We start from the raw sequence: 9,874 nt of genomic DNA, 5'->3' as shown, positions 1-9,874 counted from the left end.
AGGCTAAGAGGCCAGAAAGATAAAAAAAAAAAAGAAACAGAAACTGATTCCAAAGCCTTCTGGTTTTAAAGTGAAAAGTGGCATCAGCAAGCTTTCATTCTGTCACACATGAATCCACACTCTGCTTTGGGGGCATTTTGTTGTGAATTTATTGACTTAATTTTTCATTCATGAAATTATCCCCCTTTACCTCTGAAGAGAGAGACGAGCCATATCTCCGCTCAGCTTTTATTCTCTTCTCTGTATTGATAGCTTTCCCCCCTGTGAGATACTCTGCTGACAATTCAGCTGATGCGGCACAGCCATAAAGCACAGAGGAGAAAGGAAATCTCTCATGTAAATCATCTCTCTTGTTCCTAACTCGGATTATTACGGCCAACCCTGCGATGAGATTTCATTATACGGCAACCAGTTACAGCAGGAGGTGCAATATTTTGTTCTAGCACTGCTGATTATGCCTTTTAAAGCACCACTTCACTGCTTTGGGGGACATTTATTCATTATTATACTAACAGCATGATGTGATTCTTTTAAAATATAGTAACACAATCATTTGAATGGATCTTCTATCATGAACATTTGAAGGAGCTGCTTTTGTCCAGCACATTCAAGTCCAAATTTCAGAGGAGTTTTTGTATGAGCAGAAATCGCAGCTCTACAAATGGACTGTGTATTTTATATATTTGGACATGTTTGTAACACATTTTATAGTAACCAGGCTGGAGGAAGATGCATAAAGTGAATAAAGCAACAGCAGCACTCAGCCGCTGGGTTTAACCGATAAGGGTAAATGTTTCTAATGTATCAAGTCTACACAGCAGAGCGGCCTCTGGGTTTTTACATAATGCGATCCAAAGAAGGATCAAAAGCAATCTGCACATAAAAATGTTTTTACATCTCTAACCACCTGCAAACTGCATCAGCTACAGTTAAAACTGCCAACAAATCAGATTATGATATTAAAGAAAACTGATCTGCAGCGTGTCACCTTGCACCTGAAGCAAGTTGGAACTCAAAATATAAACCTTCTAGTTACTAAACATATATTTAAAGGTAATTTATGTTATAATGTCTGGAGACAACATGGTACAGCATCTTGCACAGATACTGTTGAAACCAGATATTTCATTAAAAAGACAAACATTTATTTCTGAACTTGTGATATTTTAGACTAAACCTTAGCTGTTTTAAGTAGGTTAGGATTATGTTGGTTGTTTTTGTTGCTTTATATATTTTCAAACTGTTGGTAATTTGTTGCTAATTTGGCTTTATGCTTAGGACGTGTCCAGACTTTGTAATACCATCTGTTTGTGATGCAGCAAATATCTTAGTACAGGTGAAATAAGACAAAACTAACTTACAAATAACATTTCAGCAAGATGTAGGAGCTTGTTTTGAGTAAATTCCTTAATATTAATGGAAAAGTATGAGTTCCATCGGTAGATTATTTCAATTACAGCAAGACATTTTTCCCATAAGTGAAATAATCTGCCACTGGAACAAGTACTTTTTCATCAAAATGAAGGAATTATTTACTTAAAACAAATATCTTGCTGAAAGGTATTAATTTTGTCTTATGTCAAGTGTAGTAAAATATTTGAACAAGAAAAAAAGCCAAAATTACTTGATATGATTTTGTGTTTTTGCAGTGCATGTTGTCCAAGACTTGCAAAACTACAATATATTAAGTATTTTAGTTGAAATTTGACATGCTGCTGTATAAACATAGAAAAGTTTATCCTACATTCATCTCAATGTGTAAACATGATTGTGGTTAGTTACTTAAAGCATTTGCATGGAAGTGTAATGATTAATTGCTTTGGTAAGTTGCTTGAGTTTAATCTGTTAGTTTAGAACTGATTTCAAGAATAGTTTCTGGATGCAAAATCTCCTTTTATAGCATTACATAAATGGTAAGTTGGTAAGTTTAAAACCTCGCAGAAACTAAAGTGAGACATTCTCAATGGCAGAAAGGCCACAGGGATTACACACTTTTAGAGCACCATCACAATAGCTTCTCAACAGAGTTGTCAAAACGATTGTGTTTTGTCATTGTGAAAGTTCTTGGTAAAAGCTTACAAGACCTGAATTATTAGTTTTTATCAAGGATGAAGATGATATTTTTCACTGACATTGTGCTAGATGACTTCTTCAGAACAGGATATTTTGAAGAGAAAAAAGAGCAGCATTACATTCTAACTCTCATACCTCCTGAACTTTCAAAAATATACCAGCGTATGAAACATATAGTTAGCTCATATATCCGGTAATTCAAAAACCGGGAACTGATACAGTGAGCAGGAAGCAGTCAATTTCATACAACCTATTTAGATTTACAGAAATTGATTTGATTGCAAATGAGCTTCTACCAACATAGTTTTCACTCGAACATAAATCTGAATCTATACAATCTTTTTTATATAAGGTTAAAAAAATCTGAACTATTCAGAACATGTGTCAAAAACATTCAGATGCGGTTAAAAAATCTGAAATTGTGCCACACAGCCTTTATCTGTGAAATATTTACCAGCATATGCATGTGAGGTTTGGGTGTCTGGGTAATAAGTCCAGGGGGGAAACCCAGGCATATTGGTAGGGGCCTGCAAAACTCCATGGGGAGGTTCCCATAAGGTAACCTAATCAGAAGCCCAGACCACTTTAACTGAATCCTTTCACTGTGGAGAGCAGCGGCTATGTCTGGACTTACAGAGGAAGCTGATGTCAGCTGCTTGTATCCATTATCTTGTTCTCTTGGTTGCGATCCAGAACTCATTAGTCCCATCATAGTTAAGGGTTGGGAATGTAGACTGACTATTAAATTGAGAGCTTTACTTTCTGGCTCAGCCCTTTTGTCATCACACACAGAATGGAGCACCATCCATATTTTAAGGCCCTAATCCATCTGTCCATTTCTGTTCTATCATACTATTACTTGTGAATAAGTCACAGAGATACCCAATCTCCCCTTGAAGAAAATATGAATCCTCAACCTGGTGAGAGTAGTAGATGTATTTTCACATCAGGACCATGGCTCAAAACTTGAGGAGCTGATTATCATTCTGGTTGCTTCAAACCTGACTGTGAATCTCTCTAGCAGGAGCTAAAAGTCCCTATCTAAAGACACCAACAGAACCATATTGTCTGCCAAAGCAGACGAGACCCCAAAGGTTCAAAACCATATGCCATCCTCTCCAAAAGTATGCCTTAACATCTTCTTTATTAGCACTGCACTGTGTTAAGAGCACATGCACAGTCTTGCTTTGAGTATATGAGATAAGATAGCCCTTAAACGCATCGCCGGTACCCCGTGTACATCAAGCACCACCCACAAATTGCCTTGGGTTATATGGTAATAACACTAGGTCCACAAAACATGTATACTGGAAACCAAACCTTTATGAACCTCACAGCAGTTCCATCAGAGTAAAAATCTGGTCCACTAATTCATGGCCAGAACAAATGCAACTGTTCTTCCTGAATCCAAGGTTCAACAATCAGTTGGAGTCTCCAACATCCTGGAGTAAGCATACCAGGGAAGCTGAGAAGTATGATCCCTTCAAAATTGGAACCCACTCTTTGGTCCTCTTTTTACAGGATTGAGACCAGTAATTCATGTGACATTGATGATCATGACAGGCCCACTATGTCCAAGGCCTTGAGCAATTTGGTATTAATCTCATCCATTTCTGGTGCCCTGCCATAAAGGAGCATTTTAACAATCACTTCTTAAGTCGCGAGTGTCTTTCCCCAAGTCCTAACATATGGGAGGATATGAGGATAAAATTAAGGACATCCACAAAGTGACTCTTCAACCACCCAAGAATATCCTCAGTCTGAATCAACAGACTGGAATGGTCCCTGTTTCCCCTTTCTGGGTCATTGTACGTTTTGGTAGTACTTTGTTAAACCCAATCTGCATCCTTCTCTATAGCCACAACGTTGCTCCTGCAACCACAGATCCACTCTGTACCTGTCTGGTGTTTTAGGAGTCCCCAAAGCCAATCAAGACCTGAAGGCCTCTTTATTCACCTCTGCAGTCTTGCAGGTTCTGTGATATTCATTGCAAGGGGAACTAATCACCATAAGGCTGCTGCTCCTGGAAGTCACGTTTGAGATGTAGAATCTTAACATAACCCAATCTAACTCAGACCATGAGAGAAATTCTCCCAGAGGTGTGAGCTGAAGGTCTCCATAACGGGGGCCTCTACAAGGCTTTCCCAGTCTTTCTCACCTCTAAATTGAGCTGCCTTTTTCAAGTTCATTGTTCACCTCATTTGCTAAATTTCTCCTTTTACTTTCCTGCTGTGTTTGTCTGAGAGTGTGTTGCTCTGTTTTGTTATGCATAAACTGAAATCTCTTGGCAATTTTCAACAATTCATGAGACACTCTCGCAGAGCATCTCTTGCTCGCAGTCTGTGGATATTGCAGCAGTACAAAAAAAGCAGAGCCATGCTAATGCCCTGATCCCTCTTACTTATAACAGGATTTGACCCTTAAGACTCACAGCATGACCCTCATCTGCTGCAATACCCTCATCCTGTTTAACCTACACTCTCACTATTGTCCTTTTGTCTCACACATGCACTTTGCAAACACACACGCATGGGAAAAATTTGAGATCGCACATAAAAAATTTAATCTTGACACACACATGGACAGATTTCAGGACCTCAAACCATCACTGCACTCTTTCCCATCCTCCCACACACATGCAGGCTCAACGATATGATGTAACCCCAGCTTCATTTTCTGCCTAACACCCAACCTTGATGGATACAGCTAAATGTGAATCGCAAACAACTGCTCCTGGCGCTGCAGAAGAAGAGGAAAGAAATGGAGAGATGACAAGGGATGGAGGAGGATAGGACAGAGAGAGGAGGATGTAGGAGAGGTTGCAGTGTGTGTGTGGTTTAACTCGCAGAGAACGGATGATGGGATTGCACGAGTAGGAGAGACGGAGTTGAAGGGGAGAGGCATGGAGGATGAGAGGATGGAGAGAGATGAAGGAGAAGAGATTGAGCAGGCAGCTAAGCGCCAGATTAAACTCTGGGGTCGTCAGCTGTAAAACAAACAGTCCTTTTAGCAGGGATCAAATCTAGACTTAACCCTCCTCCCTCTCACTTTTTCCTCCCAAAGTCTCATCCTCCTCATCTTCTGTCCACACAAACACAGAGATTGGCACGGAGAAGATAATGCTGATCGCTGAAGTAGAAAGGAATAGCAGGAGGATGACAATTTCTGTGGAAATGAAGGCTTGGGTTTTGTATTCTTTGCCCTAAATGGCCCCTTCGAGAATGGGAAGTCTTTTAATACTAAGACAGAACTCTTTCATTATATTGTCTGCCTCCCTTATGTGCAACTTCTCCTCGGGATGGAGAGGTTATATAGCATAGAGAAAAATAAGTTTTCTTCATATATCTCATTGTTTATGTTGCATTTTTACAGTAATATTCCCCCGACATTGCTGCTCATCTCAGAGCCCTGCTGCCTAGTTTAAATTTCTTAGTGATTAGGTCCGGATGCCTCCATCAGTCCCAAGGCTCAATTTCCAAACTGTCAGCTTTTATCCATGGCGCGAGGACTCTTCCTTTGTTGTGTCTGCATATTTTCATGTGTGTCCTGATATACAGCTTCCTCCACATTCAGTGGCAACCCTGCTAACTCACAGAGGAAGAATGTCAAACACAAGAAGGTGCCAGAAAACCGGAAAAAGGAACTGATCAAAACAGATCACAACATACATGGAGAACTGGGACTACAATCGAGCACTAAGGAACTACTGCTATTCTAACTTTTTAGAGGGGCTTGCTGAGGAGTTGTGCTACTGTTGCCTTAAAATTCTAAGTCTACAACAATCCTAAAGGACTTCATAAATAATTGCAATGTTCTCTGCTGCTTATTTTGTTTCCAATGCTATCACTCTCTGCACTGGAGTGCCGCAAGGCATTGTACTAGGCCTTTTGCTTTATTTCTGTTACTTCCTACACCCAAGACAGTGGCAAAATATTGTTAAATTTGCTGACAACACAGTAGTTCTGGATCTTATCTTCAACAGAAGGAGACGGCCTACATAGAGGAGGTCTAGTATGTGGCTGATCACCAATAAACTTGTTGGTTTATGTGGCCTACTCATCTATTTGCAACCTTTTCTGTTGAACACAATTCCATATTTTTGTATGGAATAACCTGTCTATTTGCAGATATTTCCTTAGACTATTTCTAAAATTTGAAGCATTTAAGCTTGGGAAGCTGAAATACCTAGCCCTAAGCTAGCTGACTTGCTATTGACTGACACTTGTAAAGCCAAGAACAACATTCATTTTCCTTCGCACTGATTGGCTGCAAGTGCTCCAAGCGCTCAGATATGACTGTAGATATTAGTTTCCACGTAATGCTAAGATGGTTTCCACTGTACGTATTAATGCATATTAGTATATATTGGTGTTTGAATTATTAAGTTAGACAGCCATAAGTCTTTTAGTACTCTGAAGTATTTTTGGATATTAGAGCTATGCGTTGGCAGTGGTCTCTAACTCTCGTGTATCGTGTATACAAGGGAGCCACTGTATTTTCCATTTAATTTGAAGTGGGCATCAGTGCAGAGTGTTAGCAGTTATAAATATCCGGGTGTCCGTGCCTCCATTGACTGAATAAATGCAAAATTTAAAAGGCAAGAAGCCGGTACCACCAACCATTCGTTCTTGTATTAGGGATTGGTGCGGACTGGTACAAGAGGGAGAATATAGTGTGTAAACTTATAACACTAGTTCACCAACAGCTGGTGCTTGTAGGAACAGAACCTAACAGGTGAATAGTTCCACTAGCTACAAATTACATAGTTTTTGTGAATTTTCTCAATTACTTTTGAACCTTGGATATGCCTTTCGTGCCATTGTACCTACTGTGAAGCTGAAATCTCAACCTCAGAATTAACAGCCACATGTTTGTTTTTACTTTGCAGCAGATGTGATAAAGCTCATAGGTCAAGGACCAGTTTGGTGTACCCCCATGTCTTTCAGACCATTACATGTAAACAGAGATCTAATATCTGTGATCCGTGTGATATTAATTTGGAATATGGCTTAAATTAATTTAAATAAAAATCCTGCCCCCACATATAAAGGTTAGCAATTAACCCAGAAAAGTTTTGGAAATATTAAAATGACAATTTGTAGTTTTGAGTTGTTCACTTTTCTGTCTATTCAAAACGTCTGGTTGCTAAGAAACAGAAATAGGTCATGACATTTCAGAATCTCTGAATTTTTGGGTTCATTAGTGAGATGTAGAGGTGTTGGTGAGAAGTTTCCCTGAATTTAGTTGAATCCTTGTTTGCTGTATATATATACAGTCTATATACAGTATATATATATATGTATGGAAAATAAACTTTGGCAGCATTGGAGTTACAGCATATAGTTTAAAACACAATTACCTCTGATGCTGACCAAATGTATGTAAACTTTGAAATAAGTTACATGCAAAATCTCTAAAATATGCTCTTGTTACGCTTAGCATATTAGCTGACTTGCTATATTGGTCATTTTAACTAACCTACAACAAGAGAAAGTTTGGTCTAATTGAACTTCAGACAGTGAGAAAAAAAGTGTATTTTATTTTTGATTTATACATATTCCTTAAAGACAGGCACTAGCTCCCCTTCATCCCTGCGAGGATAAACGGGTATAGACAATGCATTGATGGATGATGGTTGTGATGGATGGATGTTTCTCTTCAATTCTAGGTTTAATCATCAGACACCATAACTGTTTGTTCTAATTAAAAGCTCCCAACCTTCAAAATTATTGTTGAAAGAACCCCTGATATTTAACAATATCTTAAGGCTTCAGATTTATTTGTACAGTTGGACAAATAGGTTTTACTTTTGACTCATTGAAATGAAATCCCGACAACTACTGAGAAAATGCTTCTTTCACCTGAAGAACATGAAGGTCTATTGGGTCAAAAGTGGAGTTTCAAAGGACTGTTCATGCTTTTATACCTCCAAGGCTTCAGCTACTGTGATGGTGTCTTTTCTTGTTTCAGTAAAAGAGAGATTTCAGATTTATTTTTTTTTTTTCAGAATGCTGCTGCTCACCTTTTAACCAACACATGCAAGAGAAATCACATTACACCAGTTTTGAGCATCACTTCACTGGATACCAAGTTATTTTTAGAGTTCATTTTAAAACTCTGGCCCTTACTTTGAGAGCTCTTCAGAGTCAAGCCCCCTCTTAAATCTCCGACCTGCCTCACATCCCTGCCTGAACCCTGAGGAGCAGATGGGATGGAGCCTGTCAGGGTGGAACATGCTGCACTGCTTAACTTCTGTTGACTCTTTTAAGAAGCAACCAGACGCTTTCATTCAAACATGTCGACGTTTCCATGGCTGTGGTTGCATTGTGCTTTATGTATTGTGTTTTTATGCATCTTTGTCTTTTTGTCTTCTGTAAAAAAAAAGCTATCTCAATATCTTTTACTTATGTATCTGCTTATAGAAGACATGTATCATCTTGAAACAAACACTTAAGGACTTAAATTTCCTCATTAAGTAGACTCTACTCAATTCCTTTTGTACTTTTTTATTTTTAAGGTGTGATATCTGTAAAGTTCCTCAAACATACAGTATGAGTGCAGTTATCTTTTTAAGTGTGAGTGTGTGTGTGTGTGTGATTTCAGTCCCAGAGTTTTTGCATGTGACCCAGGATCCCCTGGCAGCTAAAAGCACGACATTCAACTCAATTAGTGGCATGCATAATTGATAGCTGTCTGGGAGTGTATTTGTATTTACACTGGAATTAAAAGCCTCCGGTGTCAGCTATCACATCTGAGGAGTTGTAAGTGTAAATGTGTATGTGTGTGAAACTGCCCTGGAGAAGTGAATGTATAGAGATGCATGTGCATCACAAGGAGCCTTAGAGGATAGAAGATTTTTTTCTGCTGCAGGGAAAACTAATTCACAGTTAATCTCTCAGCAGCACGACATGTTCTTTTGGCTAATAGGTACAAGACGAATGTACAACGCTGCTTTCACTGCAGCTACTTAAAACATTGATTTAGGCAGATTGGTTACAAATGCATCTTCTCTATTTTCACATTTTTGGACAAAAGATTTAAAGATACTGACCTGTGTTTATATCAAGCTTTGTCAGCAAAATTGAATAAATTTCAAATTATTTCTAACAATCAACAAATACCTTTTACACTGTTTACATTTTGCGCCATTAAACCTGCAAAGTTCAGTATATTATGTTGACATTTGTGTGAAAGAACAATACAAAGTAGTGCATAATTAAGGATGCATGCTGTTTATTCAATAATGTCTAATAAATGTCAGAGGCCCTTATGGAACAGCTGAAGGTAAATTCAACTCAGCTAAACTCAACTTATTAATAATTAGGACATTTTGAAGCCTTTTAGTTGTACTGGAACGGTTGAATACAAACTTTTGAGAACTTAATTAGTAAGAGATGTTGAACCCCAGGTATTCTCCTCCTCCTTCTACTTTATGCTGGCCTCCATTTTGTCCATTTGCTTAAAAAGGAAAGTCAAAGTCCAGACATACATATAATTGAGAGTCTGTGAAAAGAATTGGACACTGATGTTCACAGATGCTCTCCATTCAACTTGACCGAGTTTGAGCTATTTGCAAAGAAGAATGGGCAAAGATTTCAAAGGAATTCAAAAATACTCTATAAGTCCTAAAGGGAAGTTTCTGTGCTGCACCCGTCTCGAGTTTTGAGTCAAGGGTCAATTACAAATTCATACAACATCTTAGAGATTTTAAAAACAAAAAGAAAAAGAAAATGTGGAAAATGATGAATCTTTCTGATTACTATTTTTTTAACAAATAAAATTCCAATAAATTAAACTTTTG

The sequence above is a fragment of the Xiphophorus hellerii genome, chromosome 6, assembly GCF_003331165.1.
Source record: "Xiphophorus hellerii strain 12219 chromosome 6, Xiphophorus_hellerii-4.1, whole genome shotgun sequence".
Lineage (NCBI taxonomy): Eukaryota > Metazoa > Chordata > Actinopteri > Cyprinodontiformes > Poeciliidae > Xiphophorus > Xiphophorus hellerii.
This window is presented reverse-complemented; position numbering follows the sequence as displayed.